Source organism: Talpa occidentalis, unplaced genomic scaffold, assembly GCF_014898055.3.
Source record: "Talpa occidentalis isolate TD23 unplaced genomic scaffold, MPIMG_talOcc4v2.1 talOcc4.14, whole genome shotgun sequence".
In the NCBI taxonomy this organism is placed as follows: domain Eukaryota; kingdom Metazoa; phylum Chordata; class Mammalia; order Eulipotyphla; family Talpidae; genus Talpa; species Talpa occidentalis.
The window spans coordinates 59433297-59455894 of NW_023601433.1; the positions used below are offsets into that span (position 1 = coordinate 59433297).

General features: G+C 35.6%; 2 long non-coding RNA genes across 2 annotated transcripts in view; one reads left to right on the top strand and one right to left on the bottom strand.

Annotated features, from left to right (window-relative positions):
• The window catches only part of LOC129145771 (uncharacterized), a 110340-nt gene extending 95498 nt beyond the window's left edge, over nucleotides 1-14842 (top strand). Inside the window, exon 4 of the long non-coding RNA XR_008551800.1 lies at nucleotides 14767-14842. This is a non-coding gene — a long non-coding RNA (uncharacterized LOC129145771). The remainder of the gene's footprint in view (nucleotides 1-14766) is intronic.
• Nucleotides 1-22598, bottom strand: part of LOC129145772 (uncharacterized) — a 119292-nt gene that overhangs the window by 77856 nt on the left and 18838 nt on the right. The gene's annotated exons all lie outside the window — the stretch shown is intronic.

Sequence of the window (22598 nt, forward strand, 5' to 3'; positions counted from 1 at the left end):
TCAAAATATATCATCATCATCAGGATTGATGATGTCAGGCAAGCATAAACATCTGGAAGCTGGATTCTTGCAAAAGGAACTAGAAGATAAGTGTATAATCCAAATCATGCAATTATTTCAAATTATAATCATTACTGGGAACATTCAGAAGTATATCTCGTGTGGTTCAGGGTTATCTTTCTAGGACCTGTAGACTAAAAGTGTAAGACAACAGGTGTTCATGGGCAGATTATCCAACAGATTCTGTAGAACGTGGACAAGGACTCATTTGAACTCAAATGGTTATAGTTGAATTCTGCTCTGGAAACTATAGCATCAATACTGAGGGTTAGATTTGACTTGGAAGCAAAGAAACTCTGTGTAAACTGAATCTTAACCAGATATGGAAATTTAATGATTATGTTAAAGCTGGGAAGGGGAAGGGGAGATGTAAGAAAAAAAAGTAGGAAAAAGGGAATGAAAAATAGAATAGAATAGGAGAGGAAGAGGAAGGGGAAAAAAGGCTTTAAGCATCCTTTACTCAGTGCAAGAACAGGCTGTAAGCATTTTGTCTGTATTTACTCATTCAATCCTCACAACCCCATTCAATAGATTCAGCAGCAGCCTCCTAAAAGATATATCATGTTCTAATCCCCAGAAGCTATGAATGTTATCTAATTTGGAGAAAAGGTCTTTGCAGATGTAATTAAGTTAAGGATCTTGAAACAAATAAGATCATCCCAGACTAATCCATTGGACCCTAAATCCAATGACAAGTGTCCTCTATAAGGACCATACAGAAGAGGAGGAAGCAATGTAACAATGGAAGCAGAGATTGCAGCACAAGCCAAGAAATGCCAGTAACCCCCAGCAGCTGGAAAAGTCAAGGAATAGGATGTCCCCAGATCTTAATGGAGGGAGTGTGTCACTTCTGACACCCGGATTTTAGACTTTGGCCTTCAGAATAGTGAACAAAACTTTTCTGGTTATAAGCCACAAGATTTGGTATAATTTGTTACATCAGCCACAGAAAGCTAATACATCCATGAACTAGATGGCACCAGCTAAAGATGAGTCAAGACAGAAAGCACAGTCTCACTTTCTTTTCTTCATTTCATTTATGTACTTATTTATACACAATAGTTGGTTTCTCTGCTCATGTGTAGTCCCCAGAAGTCTCCCATCACCACCTCACCTTTGAACTATCACCATGGACCATTGTGCTCTTCTCAACCTTATTTTGACTCATTTCTCTCTCCCTCCCATGATGTGTGCTTCAGATCTCTAGTTTATCTGCAAGTTTTCTCTCTTTTTTTGACTCTATTTGGATTACCCCCAAAACAGATGAATGGATAAAGAAGATGTGGCATATATATACACAATGGAACACTACTTAACAATCAAAAAAGAAAAACTCAGGCCATTAGCAGCAACATAGATGAAACTAGAAGGGATTATGCTCAGTGAAATATGTTAGAAGGAATAAGAAAAATATCAAATTTGTAACCAATGTAGAAGAAAATAGCAAATTGTGGAAGATGATGTCACTTTTTCATGTTGAAGAGATGCCCTTAATATTTCTTTGCTAGAAGAATGTAAGTCTGAAAATAAAGATCAAGCCCACAGCACCTCCCAAGTCCACTGAGTCATGGGTGATCCTGGAGAAGTGGGTATTTCAGGAGATCATTATCCTTCTGGAAATACTTTAGGAAGAATATCTGTGGTCAAGATCTAAGGAGCTCACAAAATTCAGAGCAAAATGTTGGGATGTCTATTTGAAAAACTTTGACAAATGCAGCCAGATGCAGAGGCAAGAATTACAAAGACGCCGTTTCTCAGTTTCTCCTAATCCCCTTCAGAGTTCCCATTGATTTCAAAGACTTGCCAGGCTTGTATCAGCTCTGTGGGGCATGCACCCAGGTGAGAAAAGGACCAGTGACAAGATGAGAGATATGCTGGATCGAGAAAAAGAAAATTCATCTGTGGATGAGTTTTTAGTACAAAAAAGTGACCCTTTTTGGTGATCCACATTAAGTGCTAATACAGCAGATAGATGCATCCATCCTATATTTATAAAACTTGTTTATAGTAGATACTGTGTCATATAGAAGACAGAGATATACACAAGTATTTAGCAATATGTGGAATAAATTTTAAAACATGTTCTTTTCAAAAAATTTCACATGAGGGAAGCTTAGATAGAAGCTGTAAGGATCTTAGAAAATGCAATCATAAATCTTTTTTTTTTTTACCATTTAGCCAATAATTACTATTTCTCATCAGTAAGACCATAGTAAGAAATACCACATTAGTCAAATGTATTTGAGGCCAAAGTAATGAAAGCTCATAGAGTGAGATATTGGTTGGAAGACAATCCATATGAAGACTTTGGATTATAGTTATATCTCTATTTCTTCTGTAAGTCTTAAATTTTAATATTTCATATTTGGATATTTAATACATGTGGCAATTATTCTTGTGGATGGTGTGGCATAGGAATCCCATTTAAAATTTTTATATATATAACTGTTTATTCCAAATTATTTATTAACTGTCTTCCTTTTCTCAGAAATGAACACTAGTGTAAGTTCCTAAATATGCTTGGGTACATTCTCAGATTTCCACTGAGTGTCATTTGTCTGTCTGTCTACTCCTATGCTACTACCAAGGCTATCTTAATTCTAAGCTTGAAAATAAATGCTGGTACTTGATGGTAGCATACACGCACACATGCTCATAAATATGAATACACACCTTACTCTTTAAAATTAACCTGTTTGTTTCTCAAGCAAGTTTAGGATCAGATGGTCAGATTCTACTAAAATACTACAGAGATTATATTTATATGATAGAATAATTTGGGATAAGCTTATATCTATATATTACTTAGTTTTCCTATCCATTAATATAGGATCAGAAAAAAAACTTCCAAAGACTCTACATAGCATAAACTGTTCAGCTACTGATATCTTCCTCCAAATATTGTATTTTGTTCCATGAATCATGTATTCATGGAACATGAATAATCCATGTTCCCTCTGAAACCAAACCCTTCCTACTTGCATTCTTTTACATTATCCAGCAAATCTCTAGCAATTCTGTCCTTGTTTCATACATGTCTACCAGCTTATGCCCATTGTTATACATGTATGATTATACTTCTGCATCTTAAAAAAATAGACCCTCTCTTGACCTCATTTCTCTTTCCTCTCTCTTTCCCTATTTCCCAATGCTAAAAAAACTAAGTATTTTTCATTACCATTCCTCAACTTCTAATTTCCCTTAAACAACTTTGAGTCAGGATTTCTTGCCACTTCACTAAAACTGCTCATGTCAACATGACCAATACCCTCTATATTACAAAACACAATTGAATATCTGTTTTTCTAGGAAATTGTTTATTTAATTATTTTTCAAAATAGTGGTATATAATTTTGTGTTATTGTATCTGATAATCTTTTTTGTTTCCAGTATATGTAGGGAGTGATTTTGTCTTTTATTTTCACTTTGTCTCTTCTGGGTTTTTGTTATTTTCCCTTTTCACAGAATTAATACTTTTCTTTGTTGATCTTTCGTAAGTTTCTGATCTTGCTACCATTATTTTTACTTTCTTTGGACTCATTTTTGCTGGTTGTTTTTGTTTTTTTGATTGTTTTTTTACCTTCTTTAGATTGAGACTTAAATCAGTCATTTAAAATCATTTTCTCTAATAAATTATATATTTAAACATGTTATGTGGCATTTTATTACTGCTAATTTCAAAATATTTTCTAATTCCCATAATTTTTTTTTTTACTCATGGGTTTCTCTATTTTCAAATTATAAAGGTCTTTTATTAATCTTAGAGCTCTATTCCATTCCACTTAAGTTCAGAAAATATGCTCTATCTTATTTTAATTTCCTTAAAGTTTGTTGAAATGTACTTTATAACCTAGCATATAATAAAATTGTATACAGTTTTATGTCTACTTAAAAACAAAGTCTATTCTGTAGTTTTAGGATATATATTTCTAAACTACTAGATCAAGCTTGGCACTTATGATCTTAAACATTTGTACATTCTTATTTTTTGTCAACTTTGGTCAATTTCTAAGAGAATTCTATCAAAATCTGCAATTTGTGACTGAATTTCTCCTTTTATTTGTGTAGTGCTGTCCTTTTTTGTTGTTTCACGTATTTAGACCATGTATTTGGTGCTTACAAATTTAAAGGCATATTTTTCTGGGGAAATAGACTTGGTTACCATGAATAAATCATTTTATCTCTAATAATGCTTTTGCTTCAAGTTTCTTTTGTAAAGTGTTGGTGCAGTATGCAACTTTTTTGTGTATTTTAGATATGTCTTTGGTAAGAAACATGTACTCAGGTTTTATTTGTTGTTTGTTTCCTTCTCCCACTCTGAAAAAAATTTGGTTCTCTTTAAGGCATTCAAACCACTTCTATTTAATATAATTAGTATTGGGGTGTTTATCTGTGCTTTGTATTGTCCTCTGTTATCTTCAATATGTTTCCATTTTTTTGCATTCATTTTACTATTGAAAACTTTGTTCATTTTCTCCCTCTCTTCAATATGTACTAGATGAAAGATTTCACACTTCCTTTTTAAGGAACCAACCTTTTTTTTTTTTTTTTTTCTGTTCATTTTAGTGTTACAGGCAGAGTTCTCAGATGACCCTGGCACTCATGTCTTTGAATAACCCCCCGCCCTTGACTGTGGCTGGGTTTGTGAATATGGCTCCCATGTTGGTTACCTCATGTGGCAGAAGGGACTTGCAGATGTAAAGTAGGTTTCTTAGCATTTGACTTTTAAGTGACTCAAAAGGGAGTTTATCCTAGAAGGAAAGGAGGCTGAGGCAATGAGTTGAGCCCTTAAAAGAGAAAAAATCAGTAGCAAAGAAAGAGAACATGAATTAATACCAAAAAGATTTAAAAGGCAGATTACTAGCTAACTTCACAATAGCAACAATGAAAATCAGACATTCTTGGTTTATATTGCAATGTTCTATAAAAAGACCATCTAAAAGTCTATACCAGACAAAAATAGCTTTAAAATGAATGATAAAGAAATGAGATTTTTAGGAAAGCAAAAAGTGTTACATTCACTGGATAAAATTGTTAAAAGAAAATTCTAAAGTATATATACTAATAGGAAGTGATGTGTTCTAGGTGAATGAAATAAGAAATATGGAATAAATTAACAAATTGAATAAAAAATAAAGAAAATGATAGCAAGTAAGTCTAAATGAGCATTGGCAATACAACCATGAAAACCACAATGTCTTAAAGCACAAGTAGACTTGAACTTATTAGAAGCTTCAAAAGTATTAAAGTTGTAATAATTTGTTAAGGATAAATGTGTCAATTAATTTTAAAATATGAGAAAAGAAATGCATTAATTGTTCTAATACAATCACAAAATGTATTAGTCTTTTATCCCTGAATAACAATTCGGCACAAGTGTTAGTCTTCTATCCCTGAATAACAATTTGGCACAAACGTAGGTGCTCTTATACAACAAAAGTTAATCATTTCACTTTTCACAGGTCAAATCCATGACACTGCAGTGTGATGGGAAAATGGGATTCTTTAATAAAGTGTGTAGATCAACTAGGTGTCCCTGTGGGGAAAAGGTTATGATCCCTACTCCAACCATACATAAAGAAATCATTTCCAGATGATTTACATATCTAAATGTGAAAGGTAAAATATTAAAATTCTAGAAGGAAACATGGGAAAAACTCTTCATGATCAACAGCAGGCAAAGATATCTTAAACAGGAGACATAAAGCATTAATCATGAACGGAATTTTTTTTATAAATTGGATGATATTAGAATTAAAAGCTTCTGTTGATATAAAAATAGCAATAAGAGAGCAAAATAGCAAACTCCAGAGTGAGTGAAATAGAGTTGATCTTCTTGATTGGTGTTAAGCAATGTTTGTGAAATTGCTTAACACTAAAATGTATTTGTAATTCCAAAGTCTATACCTATAGTCCTTTCACAGTCATTTGCAGACTTTTTGCTAACACAGCAAAATATTGGAATCACCCAATACATGCTCCCAGTTGAGATCTAGAAAAGCTACATTCTGCCTTTTTGGTTCACCATTCATTCTATAAACAAGATTCCTTTTCGAACAGCATTCATTCTATAAACAAGTACCATATATTTTTTAAAGATTATTTATGCATACAAGAACTGGGGTACAGGTCAGAGGTGTGGGGGGGTGAGAGGATTCACCAGAGACAGAGCAGGGAGCAACCAGGCAGATCTACTGAAATATGCTGTTGAAGGGAGCAGCAGGTGAGACAGGAGAGGTCTGCTGCCCCATGTGGGTCACCTCCCTGGCCTGGGATCTAACTTGTGCTGCAGTAGTTGTGCCTAATAAGTCACCAACTTACATCACAGAATAAAAATAAATGTGGGATTAAAAATTACCCCAAATCCATCTAATATCACCTGAGCCCTTATTTTACTTATAGAGCTTAGAAAATGTTTGAAATTAATATTTACTGAGATTCATATTATAGCTAAATGTATATAGGTCTTTGAGGGTCTTTCTTTTTCTGAGAAATGGAGGTGATAAATTTAAATTATTATACAAAAGTAAATATATAAACAAACTGAACAATTCTATTATCAGTTTCTATTCAGACAACTTTGTCAGCCTCTCTTTGGAACTTCTGTTTGCCTTGTAACTGCTGATTTGCTCACGGAGTCCCCGTACTACAATACTAACTATAATTCACTGGCCAGCTGAAAATGCTGCCAACCCTTTAAAATCTCCTCTTGCCTCTCCTCCAGAAGTAGTCCCTTCTGCTTCTGAGCTTGCATTGTACTTTGAAGATATTTAGCTATTTCCATTCTGCTTTACAATGTAGTTACTTATGTGTGTGTCCTGTCCTCCACAGTAAATTACAAATCCCATCTGGAATAGAAAAAACACACACTATTTGAATCCCCTCAGTACCAATCACACAGCAACCCAAAACCTGACATGCATTACAAAAGCACTTAACAAGTTAGAGAAAATTTACTCACTCTTTAAGTTTCAATCATCGTTTTTTAGAGAATGAAAATTAACCAAAGAAACCAGGGACTAGGTAGGATAAAAACAATAAACAAAAGTTCCCAACAGCAAAATAAATAGTCAGCAAAAGCAGCTAAGGACTTTGATAATTTAAAGGAAGTTAATTTTTATAGCACTTTTTCTCACTAAATGCAGCTCTTCCAATTTCTCCTGCATTTCTGGTTTTCCTTTTTTGGCTTTCACCTTTCACTCTGTTATTTGTCTACTCATTATTTCCTTGTCCCTGGTTGATAGTGATGCTAGGTCTGAGTTAAATCTGACTCTGGCCATGGCCAGGGCTCTGAATATTAAAGCTTTAATCATTTGTCCCCACCTCATCTGTCATAAAGTTTAGTCAACATTAGCTCCATGAGTTCCTCATATTTGTGTTATGAGACAAAAGACATTTCTTGGCTATCTTCAGTGAGGCACCTTTATATATTTGTATAACCACCAGAGAAGATACAAAGAGATAAACCTACTTTACTTCAATAAATATAATTTGGAAAATTATTAAGTTTATTTTTGATAGCCAATCAACAGAAAAACAATTCCAGTTACCACATTATCACCTGAGGAAGCTATCTAATTTGGAGATCTCAACTGATTATTTACCAATAGACAAACTCTCTGAAATACAATTGAGCAAGCCAAGCTATGAATCAATGTCCTTAGGTTTAGTACAATAGACTAAAACATTTTCAGCACATATAAATAAATATATTTTGGAAGTTTTTTTTTTTTTTTTTAACTGGATGGGCAACTGTTCTTTGGAATACAGAAAAAAGTAACACAGCAACTTGTAGCATGCCTCAGGCAAAAGTCTGATTAATGTTAGTGGGTGATGCTGCTTAAAGCAATATTTTTCCCTCTCAATCTTGGGAGAGTACTCCGTTCTAACACTCTGGAGACAGCTGTTTATCTCATGGCAACAGCTGGAGCTGTGGCACCCTGTGGGCAGCATCAGAACACTTTGTGGTTCTTGTGTTTCCCAGGAGAGACTAGTTTCTCAGGCTACAAACAAAGGACACATCAAAGAAAATGACATAACAGAAAGGACGAATAACTTAATGGAGCAATCCAAATTGTTTTAAGCCCAACCTCAGAAAAAACTCAACCTTCCTCTATCTTGATGTTTTACAGAAAGTATAACCAAAAAGGAGAAAGTACAGAGGAGAATGAGATGAGTTGACCATACCCCATGGATTCCATCAAGTAATGAGTTTGGATTTCATTCTAAGTTAGTTGGATACCACACAAGTATTAGAATGTATGCACGCACACACGCGCGCACACACACACACACATACACGCATACACACACACCCCCTCAACCTTCTTTTAACTATGTCATTTGCTGAAATAGTACATATCTGATTAAAGATTCATGATCACGATCCCCATAATTGCAACCATCATCAAAGACGTAGGATAAATAGCTGCAGTAACAGGACCAGGTAGCCCACAAAGGGACACACAGAAAATGAGACACACCCAACGTTCCTCCCAGAACTCCAGGACTGCGCTTCTGATTCCTGCTGGGTGTTTGCCATGGATTGCCCCATGAGTAAGAATGTGCAAAACTTTCCTTAAAAAGGTCCAGAATTGGGCCTCCCCGGTGGCGCAGCGGTTGAGCACTGGGTTGTAAAGCTGCCCGCAGCCTCTGCAGTGCCGGTTCCATCCCCAGCTGCTCCCCGGCCACCGGAGGAGGGTCCCACATGGCGCGCAGACCTCTCCTGCCGCCCGCTGCTCCCCTCAGCAGTGTACTTCGGTCCTTCTGCCTGCTCTGCTCCCTGCTCTGGCTCTGGTGAATTCTCTCACCCTTCCGCGCTTCTGACTGTACCCAGTGCTTGTATAAATAAATAAATAAATATGAAAAAAAAAATAATTTCTTTAAAAAAAAAAAAAGGTCCAGAATTAACCTCTTATCTTCTCTATCCATAAAGCTTTTCTGCTTCCTCTTTTATTCCTTTGTGGATGGCACTGACATTCACCAGGGTACAACATATTCATGCTGCTATAACAAAATGCCATAGACAAAGTGGCTTAAACAACAGACATTTATTTCTCACAATTCTGAAGATTGAAAGTCCAAGATTAAGGTGCTGGCAGATTCTTTGTCTGGCGAGAACACATTTTCTGGGTCTTAAACATCTTCTGGGTCCTGACATGGCCAAAGGGGCAAGGTAGATCCCTGCAGTCTCTTTCATAAAGTCATTAGCCCCATTCACAACAGTTCCACTCTCATTACCAAATCACCTCCCAAGGAGCACATCTCCTAATATCATCACATTGGAAGTTAGGATTTCAATACATGAATTTGGGGCGATCCGATCCTACAATTAATAATTGGCTTGGGCAATACTAGCTACACCCCCTAAGTGCTTTTTGATAAACAAACATGTGACCACCGCTGAGGAGAGGTCTTCAAAGCAGGGCTGTGCTCCAAGAGGCAGAGAGAAGAGGTAGGAGAATGTGAACATTTCAAGACAGGAAGTTGTCACTGTTAGAAAAGGCCATACAACACAAGCCCTTGTGAGGCAGCTCTAGAGTCTGGTCCTCATCTCACCTTTTCTGGAGAGGAGAATTCAGGCTTGACCATCCTCCCATTTTATCCCCCAACACCTCAGAGGACCAAGGACTGCCAGCAGCCTTGCACCAAGACTGTTAAAAAATTAAGCCATTGTCATTCTGAGTTAGACTTTCCTCATAGAAACTGGTTCCCTGGCCTGGGAGTCCCACTTTATTTCTGCTCTTTTTCTCCTCAATAAACTTTTTCTTCTTCAAAAAAAAAAAAAAAAAAAAAAAACAGCTTTTCTCGCACAGAGCCTGAAATGTTCATTCTTTCCTGAGTCCTAACAGCTACATTCTGCAAAAGAAATGCAGTGTAGGAGCAGCAGCACCTGTTGTATGAAGTATATGTGAGTTGCATAAAACTTGAATGTAGAACAGTCGCAGACTCTGGGCATACTAGTTTATTAAGGATATTTTCTCCTCTCTGAAAAATTACATTGCATTATTCCAAAAAGCTACTGTGTAACCACGTCCTGGAAAGTGCTTTCCTTTTCTGTCAGGTGATTTGATCTTGTAGTCCTCACCAGAGCAGGGACTGAGGATCTTCTTTGTATTGCTGCTAACACCTGCATGATCCTGTTAGCAATTATTTACTGCAGCAGGGACAATGGATTTTCCTATCTGTCAGGTCCCCACAGATGATGAAAAAAGGAAATGGTCACCATCCTGTACCCAAATATATCTTGCTGTTTCAGTTTTTCTCAGACTAGACACAGAACAAAGTTAGTGGAAGGATGTAATGTTTTCTAGTCAACATTCAAGTAGATCTCGAAAGTGTAATACAAGGTAAGCTATATATATAATTTATATAATACTTATATGCATATATAGTCGTCTGAGTTCAGTCTGCTATAACAAAGTAGCTTAGACTGGGTATTCAAAAACAATAGAAATTTATTTTTCTAGTTATTATATTTCTCCTTCTGGAAGTGTGAAATCAGGGTGCTAATATGGTCAGGTTCTCATGGGGCACCTTCTTTGCAGACAGACATCTTTTCATTCTGTCCTCACATGACAATGGAAAGACAGCTAGGGAGTCTGTCATCTTTTGTAAGCTAATGAATCCCATTCATGTCAGCTCCTCCCTCCTACCTAATATTACCACCATTGGGGTTAACACTTCAGCATATGAATTGGAGTTGGAGGGCTATGGTCCATCCATAATAATAGTTATTTTTATATTTTAAAGTCATTTATGTATTCCCTTGTACAAGTCAGCAGAAGGGAACTGTACAGGGTTAGGTTTTCTAAGATTTTCCCTTCTTACATAAAAGATAGATGTTCATCAAGGTTCCTCTTGGTTATCAAGACTCTTGTTTCCCTCCCATCAGAGTTCTTCTTTGGGCTTTCCAAATTCAATTTAAGTTTCAGTTCAGCAAGGTTGGTGCTTTTTTTAACTGTTTAGTTTATGTAGGGAGCTAGTCGACCTCAGCAAGGTTCATTATATATTTCTCTAGAGGCAGAGCAGTTGGTCTCCTTTGAGCAAGATCTATCCTTGTGTTATTATTATTCCAGCATCTTTAAAACAAAAACCAGAATTGTTCTAAAGCGCATTGATTCTTTTCCGGGTGTACTTTTCCTTGAAAGAATCAACACATAGCTGACAGTGTTTTATTCCATAACACCAGAATTGGAAGCATGAGCTCTGATTAAATTATTTCTATTCCAAATATGACTTACCTCCACTCCTACTCCTTCCCCAGTTGAAGGGGAAAATGTTTCCAGGTTATTTTACTACATTAATTTAATACAAATATGTATTTTCTAAAGCTTCTATTAGTATGTCTGTTTAATGTGTGTATATATATATATATATATATATATATATATATATATATATACAGAGCGTGAATATACTTGTGATCTCATGCATGAGTAACCTAGTGAATACCTGTTAAAAGCCATTAGGATTGGGAGTTTTAGCTAAAACTCCTACTTAGTATGGAATGTTGAGTTCATATTATCTTGGGCATATGGACCAGCTAATTTAGATAACTCAGAATAGCATCTTTGTAAGATGTACAAAGCATCTAAGGTAAGATGTACCCTGTTTCCAAATAGAGGGATGGTATATGGATTAGGAAGTCAGAAACATTATTGCCATTTAATTAGAGAGCTTAACTCTAAGGTGACTACATGGAGTAAGTATGTAATGGAAATGTGTTGGAACTATTTTCTTTGGGGCAGTAATGCATTGTATGAAAAGGTATCTGTAATCAGGACACAAGCCACTATTTTAGTAAGCAAATGGCGCTTTTTTTCCTGAGCTCTATGAATACTTTATCAGCTTCAAAGCATCATTTTGAGGCATGCTTTTATTTTCTCCAAGCTTAAAAAAAATAGGTTCTCCAAGGTTTAACAATTTGCATTGCAAATGTGAACCCATGGTAAAAGTTGACTTGGTTATCATTGAGTAACATTATTTTACCATAAAATCTGGACAAAATCAAGTGATCCATGGAAGTGTAACATGAAACACTACAGATACCTACTCCCATATGGCTCAATTTCACCTTTTATTTCCAGTTATTTATTGTTAAGTTATTTTACAAGTTGCTTTTGTTAAAGAAAAAATAAAAATTTAGGTTAGTGCATTTTTAAAGATTTATTTTTATTTATGCATATAAGAACTGGGGTACAGGCCAGAGGTATGGGTGGTGAGAGGATTCATCAGAGGCAGAGTGGGGAACAGAATAGGTGAATTGACTCAAATACACTGCTGAGGGGAGCAGCGGGCGAGTCAGGAGAGGTCTGCTGTGCCATGTAGGTCACCTCCCTGGCTGGATCTTACTCATACTGCAGTGGCTGCACATAGCTTAATTGTGCTGCATCTTAACTCCTTGCACCACCAGAGAGGCCCCAGGTTAGTGCATTTTAACTGCTATCATCATTCTTCCTTTAGTCACAGATTAAACGGATAATTGCTGAATATTTTTGAAGTTCACAATCTTGACCAGGGTGATGAGAGTGGGCTGGATAGTTCAGGAGGAACCACAAAGGAGCAAGACACCAATCCTATATGCAGTGTTCTTGCAACATAGTAGAGAGAATTATAGTAGAAAACAAAATAATTAAATGAGACAGGTTGCTATATGTACATTGAGAAAGGTATGCACAAAATACTATGGGTGAATACAGAATGGAGCAATTATGTCCAATTCATAAAATTAAAGAGGACAGTGGAGGATGTCATATTTGAATAGGTCTCAAAGAATTACTTGGAACATGTTAGAAAACGTAATCATAGAATGGCCTGAGAAAAAATGATGTCGCACAGCAAAGAATAGAGTACTTCCATAGACTTTCAGGGAGTCTAACTACCCACTCTATGAAATTCTATGTGCAGTTTCCCTTTGGGAAGTGTCCCCAGTTTATATCAAAATGTCATAAAGGGAACCCTCTGGTGTAGATCATATTCTGAAAATAGCAAGAAAATTGAGTAGATTAATATGCAATGTACATTTCACTCTATCAGTGGTTAAGATAAAAAGTCAACAACTGGTAATCCAAAAAAAAAAAAAAAGGACAATTTTGACTCAGTCAATGGGTCTTCATCATAATCACTGGGCTTGTTGCTGTATAAAATAAGGCTAATTTTCAGAAAGACTTTCTTAAAAATATGTGAATAGTTTATTAGGAAATTGAAAGTCATTAAATTGTTTTTGGAGAAGGGCATTTATAGAAGATGTGTCTGTCAGAACTGTTGTGCTAGAGAGGACAGTATCTAGACTCAAGAAGGCCAACTGGAAATGTATTATAATGGCTCAAATCAAAACTAAAGATTATCTAAATCAGTAATGGTAGAGGGAACAAAACATAAAGTAATAGGCTCAGCAAGCTTAATGAAGGTGAAATTCATAGAATTCAGAATAGGATAGAAATGAAAGGCAAAAGAGAAGCTGATGTCTTCAATGATACAGAGATTTCACACTTGCAAAGTGGGATATTGTGCAGAAATATATAACACAACAGTTTCAGGAGGAAGGTGATATTTGGGTTTGAACCTGAATGGTTTGACTAACACAAAATAAATTATGCCAGCTTCCTAACATAATTTATAACACTATAGTTAGTTTTCACAAGAGCATTAGCTTCAGCCCAGTGATAATTTCCAGGTTGAGCTGAAATTTATTTACTGGCCTGGTGTTGAATTCCCACTGGGGTACTCAAATCATGTAAAAAGTCAATAAAAATACAGTTATATGTCTTGTGGTTATTATAGAGAAAAAATCATAATATCACCTGATTTTTCAAGTAAATGGTAAATTAAGCTTTTCAGAAATAAATGCAATCACTTACTTCCTAATGAAAAAAATATTATTTATCTAAACATAAATGAAAAATATGCTCTCTCCTTAAAAAAAAAAAGTCCTTTTTGGTAAATGTACCCATTTGTTTTATTTTAAATTATAGTCATTTTTATTTTTGTGAAATAGTATAATCAGAAAATGGTAAGAGACTGATAAAAATGTCCTAAATGCTAATTAAGAAAAAGGTACACAGATTTTTTTTATTTTATTTGCAAATGAATTTCTAAAATCTGATAACCCTGAACATAAATGTGATATTGATTTTGAAGTGTTAAAAGTTGGAAACCCTTGAAAAACACCTGACTTACTGTTATCTTTAAGAATAAATTTAAAAATCCCATTGATTTTTCAAATATATTGTTTAAATAAAAATCAAACTTTAGGAAAAACAGAAAAAAATAGACACCTTAATTTTTGCCTCAAATACAGTTTAATTTCCAAGATATTTATTATCACTATGCAACACTACATTTTCCATGACCCACATTGTACTGAGGATTAGTGTTTCCTGCAGTCCTTATTTTATACTATTTTCTAAGTCCAAAGCCAGTAGGGCATTAAAAGCTTTATTTTATTTCCCAATATCTCTAGGCTAGTAGATAAAATAATAAACCCAGGAATGATAATTATAATTTTTAGAAAGATCTGATAATGAATCTAGAGGTTGCTTGGCAAACAAGTGGATATATAGGCCAGGTACTTTGACTTCTAAATCGTAGATTTCTAAATCAGCAGCATATTGCCTCTCAGTCAAAATGTTTTTCATATTTAGCTTTTAGCTAAGTCTATTTCTCTCCCAACCAATTCTCTTTCTCCTTCTTTTGTTCCATTAGAATTTAGAGGCTGGTAAAAGATAAGCGGAAAAGTCAAAATTAGACCTGTCACTATGGAATATGAAGAAAAGTATACAGTCTTGCTCTCTCTCCATTACAGCTGTTATTCCATGAAGTTGATGGTAACCTTTGGATGCCAGTATATAAAAATCAAGTTTCAGCCTATGGGTATATATTCAGTCTCTACAGTTATCCAATATGAACCCCTCTGGTGCCTGATTTCTCTCGAGTTTATGTCTACGCAAACTCCTAAGACTTGGCCTGTGCACTCCACCCAAAATTCTGTTTCTGTTTAGAAAGACATATTCTTGAATTTCTTCTTCAGGTTGTCTCTCTGTTCACTCAAACTTTTTCACCTTCTTACCCTGTTGGCTATAAAAGTTTTACTTTTCTTTCAGCTAGATTTTTTTTAAGGTCAGAGTGAAAATCAATGATTCAAAATGAAAAGATAAATCCAGAGTGAGTATCTGTCTGAGAACTCTCCCCCCACCATGCCTTTTGTCCTTCTTCAAGCAGCTTGTTTCTCTGAAGAGGTTCCAGCCTTTGTTTGAAACCCTAGAGCTCTGAACCAGCAGCTGGCATGTGTCATAATTACTTTAGAGCTGGACTATTCTGAGAGTATTAAGAAATAATGAGATTTGCCTGAAAAATTATTATTAGCACATCTTAAAGATTTACATCAAGGTTTGCCTCTCCCTGTTCTAAAGTGTTAAATATGTTAATGGTAGGACCTGCAATAAGAATAGAATACTCTTCCTGCAAGTGTGAATGGCACAGAAATAGATTGCTGGAAGTAAGAACATCTGAGCTGTGAATTTATGCAGTGCCATTATCAGCAAATCGAGTTGGTTGGGAAGTTTGACGACCACTTCCTGATGGTTTAACAGAGAATAGAGGGACATGCTCAGGGAATGAAATGAGCTTCATATACAAATTATCCCTGAAACTGTGAGATGGACCCCTTCACTTCAATATTACATCTTTAAAAAAAAATATTGAAGAAACTTTGGTTTATTGCATTATTAAAGTTTCAGGTATACAGCATTGTACTTGAACATCTGAGATGACCACCAAAAGGTTCAACACTCATCTTAATGAGGTCTTTTGAGTAGAACCATAGAAGTTCAGGTTTTTCTCCCTAGGAGTAGTGTGTTCTAGTGGGAGGGAGCTTCTACCTGAAGTCCATGGAACACCATTACTATATTAATGCTTTGGAGTGAGAAGGTATAAATTTGAAACAAGCTTCACTTGTCACATACTAGACGTGCAACCTTGTTTAACCTGTTTAAGCCATATTGTCCTCATCCTTAAAATAAGGGTAATAATCAGCCATCCTTTATTGGTTTTTGTGACATTTAAATGAGATAATATATTTTAAGTACTTGGCTCTTAGCAGGCCCTCTATAATGTTGCAGCTGTTGTTACACTTCCTAAATTTCTCGTAGGGTGCTCAGATGTCTCTTCTGAAATACTTCCAAAATAATTCAGCTCAGCAACCCCTTGACACCTGGATGAATCTCCCTTCTAAAAGAATCTGTTTCTGTGTGTTGACCCCACAGTCCTTTGCTATACCTCTGTGTGAATTCATGAGAAACTGATTGACTCACTTTCTTTCTCTCTAAGATTTGCTTCTTATAGCAACATCTTCTTATCTTCTCCAATATCTCCTTCTCAAGAAGAATCAATATGTACACATGCTTTCCCCTGCCAGTGGGAACAATTCTATTCTATGTCACACTCATTCTTTATTAAGTCGAAATCAACTAAGGAAATGCAATTAAAGTTTAGGAAGTATAATTATAAAAGGAAATTGTCTGTAAAGGCAGTACATTAGAACATTTTTTTTTAATTTAAGGGCATAGTTTGCTATTTAGACTTGTAGGAGAGGAAAAAAATCTATCTTAATGATCCCTACTTAAAAAATAGTTTGTTCAGATCACTTTCTATGTTCTTAACATGGATCATGGAAATAACAGTTTGTTAATCTGTTTACAGATCCCATCCTAAATAATTTATAGTCTAGCAGAAAAAGTCATGTTCGTGTAATTAGAATGTGAGGTAGAAAATTAGTTATCAAAAGTGTGTTTAGATAAAGTGCTATGGGAGCTCTGAGTAGAAAAATTAAATTCCCCAATACAGATGTAAGGTCAGTTTATTAGTGAGGAAATAAGCTGAATATTGAAGGATTTGAATATATAATTGTGGCTCACCAAGCAGACCTGTGGCATTGCAGTGATTTTATCCATAGTTAACAATGAAATATCTTTTATCCTGTTATGCAGTATCTATTTTGTTTTAATCTCACTATCCAAATATTCATAAATCAGCTCATGATGATCTGAATTTTTGGTTGCCTTCTTTGGACTGTAACAAGTGTCTGCAAGCTTTTCCTTTAAAGAGTCAGATAACAAATATAATAATCTTTTCAGACCATACAGTGTCTGCTACAACTAATCAACTCTGCTGTTGTAGCATGTAAGTGATGTGCATTACTGTTGGAATAATACTTTGTTTATAAAAACAGGCAGCGAACCAGATTGTATAAGTGTAGATTGCTAATCCCTATTCTGTAGCATAGGTTTACCAATGTATCCATCCAAAGAAAACATTTCTGCTGATATTCATAGAAATTTTGCCATAACAAGTAGATAACCATCATCCCTACTAGCTCAAACACTCAGCTATTAAGAACAGTAAAGAACCTGGGATTTTACTATACTTGGAAGCAAATAAATTAGCCTGACACAGTTTCAAGGATGTTGGCATAAGGCACAAGATTCCTGGGTCTGAGACAAAGGAAAATTTGTTACTCATGGTAATAACAGAGTCAGTGTATCAGCATTTCTTGTGCCAATTCCCCAAGTCCTAATTCCCTTAGGGCAATACAAAGAGAGTTAGGTAATAACTGCACACAGAGTGCATTGCATTATAGGAAAAACCCCAAGTTTGGAAAACACAAATCATTTATAATGGACAATCAGCTTGCCAGACACCCGTCCCAGTGAGAGACATTAACTTTATTGTACTAGACAACAAGTATGACTGCCCTTTGCTCTGGAGAGAGACACCATCTTTATTTTTCAAGGCTGTTCACTATACAAACATCCTTGAATAGATACTCCAGAACAAAAGCAGATAGTGCCTTTCTCTGCAAGATGTGCAGAAATGCTAGAGACTAACAGAATAGTCTACTAATGGCTAGCCTCACAAACTATCGTTGTATCCTTACAGGTCTTAAATACTTTGATAGTAATACAGAGTTAAACCAAACACATTTAAAATGGCCACAAAATTACCCAAAATAGGTATGAAAAATATAGTAAGTGGGCAGAAAGCACTCTGTACCTTTTAAAGATAACAATTAGTCAATAACAAAGATATCAGTTCTCTTTAGGACTATCTCTGAAACTATATTCCTTTAAATAGGACTACATTTAAAAAAGATCACTATGTCAATGCTTTTTATTTATACTGTGATTTTAAAGAGATTTATATGTGCATACTTTGTACATGCTTGTATGTTGGTGCCCTGTATGGGAAAAATGTCCTTTGTTTACTCAGCAGTTACAGGGAAAAGAAAAATTTGATAATGAACTTAAAATAAGTTGAGAGGCTTCAAATTTTAAATTAACTCACTGGAATTTTAGATGCTTTTATGAGACTCACCCTCCTTTCAAAATGTTTTAATTTATATTTTCCAAGACTTAAATTATGTGTAATCAAACTTATATGGTAATGACCTTGATATAGCATAAATCCATGTGCCATCACACATGCAATTCCATGTAGGCCCAACTGGGTTCTTCACTAATGTCTCCTTTGGAGTTGTATTTGATGTTATTAGCAGTTTTCAGGGAATGGGAGGATTCTGCTTGTGTTTTGTATCCAGAAATTGCTTGACAGCAAAAATCTTGTGAGAAGACAGGGTGTGGAGGGAAGCCAACCACACACACCAAGACGGCAGAGAAAAGGAGAGAAAGGTTAAATCATTTTTAACACATGACTGTAAATTTGGAAATGCAATGCCCAAGATGTTTTAGTGAATTAAAAATGTGCAACATCAGGGCACATGTACCATCTACATGTATAAGAATACCTGAGCATGAGAGCAGTCTGGCCATGGCAAGCAGAATGCTAACAGCTTAGAGTTCAAAGGAAGTTATTCTCTTCTACTTAATTCCCTTCCAAAAATACATTTACAGCTACTTTGAACAGTTCACTGAATACAAGGAGAAAAGAGCATGTATGTAAATGGCAGGTGGATGTGAAACAGTGCAAAAGTGTGCTTAGAGCTCAAAGAGTGACAAGGGACAGTGATCAAGGTAAGGGACAGGTCACTGTCAGGGGGTTCTGACCCATGCACACAATTGCAAGGCCATTCAGGCTCAGGGCCCAACAATAGCAGGGTTTATTTGACAAGCAGGACATTGGGCAAAAGGAAAGATTTTAAGACCATGAGTGGTCAGCTGTCTCACCCAGATAGTGTGTGTCTGCAATGTCCCGACTCTCCTCAACAAAGCCACTTTGCCTTGTGGCCTCTGGGGCCATGGGGATCTGGTTACAGAGGCAAATTTGTGTGTGTATGTGGGTGTGTGTGTTTTCACTTCCAGAGAATCTCTCCTCCTTTTTGTCCCATTAATCCTTTGAAATCATTTACCACTAACTGTATAACTTCAGTCACTTTTAACTTGGACATTTGGACCTAAAGACAACTGATTCATTTGACAGGTATTGAATCATGTTCTTTGTTGAGGGTGGACTCCTTCAAGTATGTGCTGATTATAGGTATGGACACCAAGAATCCTGAAAAATGCCACTGATGTGTGTCTCTCATGTGTCCCAGAAAGGCTGTAAATTATTTGGCCCTGGGAAAATAAAACTGTGGCAGGCACCAGGTTTTCAGTTTTATTTTCACTATGCTTGTACTTTGTTCTGCTTTTAGCAACAGCATGATGTCAGTCACATTTAAATCAGATGAAAACCTGAATTTTTCATATTAATTAAAGTTCAATGGATTCTTTATAAAGAATACATGAAAAGATCAGCAGTGATGGGGTGGGGGAAGTCATATGGAGTGGATTTTCTGCAGATTAACTGCTGCTGAGTTGAACTTCCTCCTGGGTTTTCTGGACTGATTCCAAATTTAGAGAGACATTGACAAACAATGTTACCATATCCTGCATAATTTCTTTTTTCTCTTATGAAGAGGAACATAAATGAAGAGGGAGAATAAATGCTTTCATTGAGTAGTGATGTAGACAATTTGTGTGTTTGTGCACGTGCAATCACAAGCACACAGTGATTCTCCCATGAAATAATAATTTATGCCAAAACATAGACTTACAAAACTGCTCTGCATGCATGCATCCCCAGCAGCATAAGGCAAGAGACATATCAAGGAGTAGGCCCCCAAAAGGTCCTGTTCTAGCTCTGCCACGTGTCCATAACTGTTGGCCTGAAGATTGAAACAAAGCCACACCTGCCAATGTTCATAAATCATCACTGTGTGACCAGTTGAATCCATCTGAGTTCTATTTTGCTGAATTCTATTCTAGCTCATAAATGGAGAAGTATTACTTGGAAAGACATGGATAAGACAAAAAAATTCAATACTATGGAAGTGTGTATAGTTTTACTAAAAAGTAAATATGAACTCAAAAGAAATTCTCAAATATGAATCTCATTAAACTTGCTGTTACACATTCGAAATCTTCATAAAATACGTCATAGTGAGAGAGAAAGTCTTTGTCTTTATTCTGATCCTGTCTCCCTCCATCCTGTCAGCTGTCTTCTTCCCAGAGGGTTTCTGAAAACATCCTGGCTATAGATGTACCAAGACACTCAGCCCTTATTGCTGCAGTTTCATAATGTCTAGGACTTTCTGCTTTAAAAGTTACAAATACAGTAAATTATTCTTTTAATCTTTCACAAATTATTCTTTTAATCTTTCACAATTTGCTTTTGGCACACATTAATCTGTGATGCCCCCATTTCCTCACTTTCGCTTAATGTTTTTCAGGGTCCCATTTAAATTATTCTCAAAGCTTTATTTGCTGTTTGATTATGTGTGCTAGTCAAAGTGGAGGTGAGAAAAATAAGTTCTTGTGGCTGTACTTATCTCTTTTTTAAAGATTTATTTATGCATACAAGAACTGGGGTGCAGGCCAGAGGTGGGGGGTGAGAGGGTTCACCAGAGACAGTGGGGAACAGAACAGGTGGATCTACTGAAATACACTGCTAAGGGGAGCAGTGGGCAAGGCAGGAGAGGTCTGCTGTGCCATGTGGGTCACCTCCTGGCTGGGGATCGAAATCATGCTGCAGAAGCTGCAGATAGATTCATAGTGCTGTGTCTTAATCCGTGTGCTACCAGGGAGACCCCTGTACCTATCTCTTGATGCTGATTCTCCAACTATGGAACATGAACTGTTAATCATCCATATAACTAAACTAGTCATAGCAGGGTACATATACTTATTATTGAGTCATTAACAAAGTCACATAAAAATACAATTATGTTAATGTTATTTTGAAAAAAAAAAAAAAAGCTTTGCTTATATCATGGTGGTACCAAGATTCTCTGATTAAGTGGTTGGTTGCTGTTAAACCTGTAAGTTAAGAACCACAACACTGAGCAATGTAGCTTCATTATCCCTTACTATGACCATCACAACCTCACATGTCAGTTGTGCCTCTGCTGTCATAGACTGGAAAGAACTAATTACCCTGTTCTGGTGCACTTGATAACTTTCAAGGACAGTGCCTCTATGAAGTGCCTCTCCCCTGGAAGCCACATATATTTATCTCTATTCTTTTTATCTATTTTTTTTTCAAATTCCCCTAACCTCCATGAAAGGAAGCAAAGGACAAAATAGCCATGTGAATATATGTTTGAAAAGCTCTTCTCATAATAACTAAAAAATACCTTTAAAATATTTTACTTTTTTCTTGCCTCCATGTTGTTATAACCATACACTATTTAATTACCAATGGTAAGTAAATCAACTATTGGGAAAGCTTAATGCAATAAGTTGATATCTACAAGGTCTTTAAATTGTTATAATAGAAAGAGGTTTTCTTAAACTAAATGAAATATGTTCCAATGTTAAGTAAAAAAGAAAGTTAAAGTGCAATAAAGTAGGAAAATTTGTTTATAGGGTATATAAGGAAGAAATTATTGAAATATATATATATTGTACAATCTCAAAATTTATTTGGCACTAATTTTCAAAATTCCAGGAAATAATTCACATGTCATAAAATTTGGCATGTTAAATGAGTAGAATGGATATAGCTTCATGGCATTTCATGATCATTGTATTTACTTTATAAAATGATACACAAACTTATTAATACTCTCCTCTCCATCCCTTGGTTGCATCTAACATCAGGGCAATGCCCTCTTGACGAGCACTTAGTAAAACAGACAATGTAGAGATGTGACATGTTTTCAAATACCGGAGGTCACAACACCCATTTCTGTAAAAATAAGTTTAATTCAAGAAATAGTGTTGAGTGCTTACTATGTGTCAGTCACATAGTAAGACTGGCATGCTCCTTTGTAAATAAAGTAAGGGTCAATTCTCCAAGGAATATTAATATTAAAATATGTGCAGAATGGATATTTTAATGAATATTTGAGCCTTTAGAAATCATAGTTGGTTTGTATCAATTTATATAATAACAGAAAAATTGTTTTCAAAAAACTTTTTAATGTTCATTGATAAATTTGAATAAGGCCAGCCATCATGAATCTGCTAAACTTACTATGAGTTACAGCAAACAGGACACTTATCCCTTCCTTCCTTGACTTTAATAGTGAAAGACATGACTCA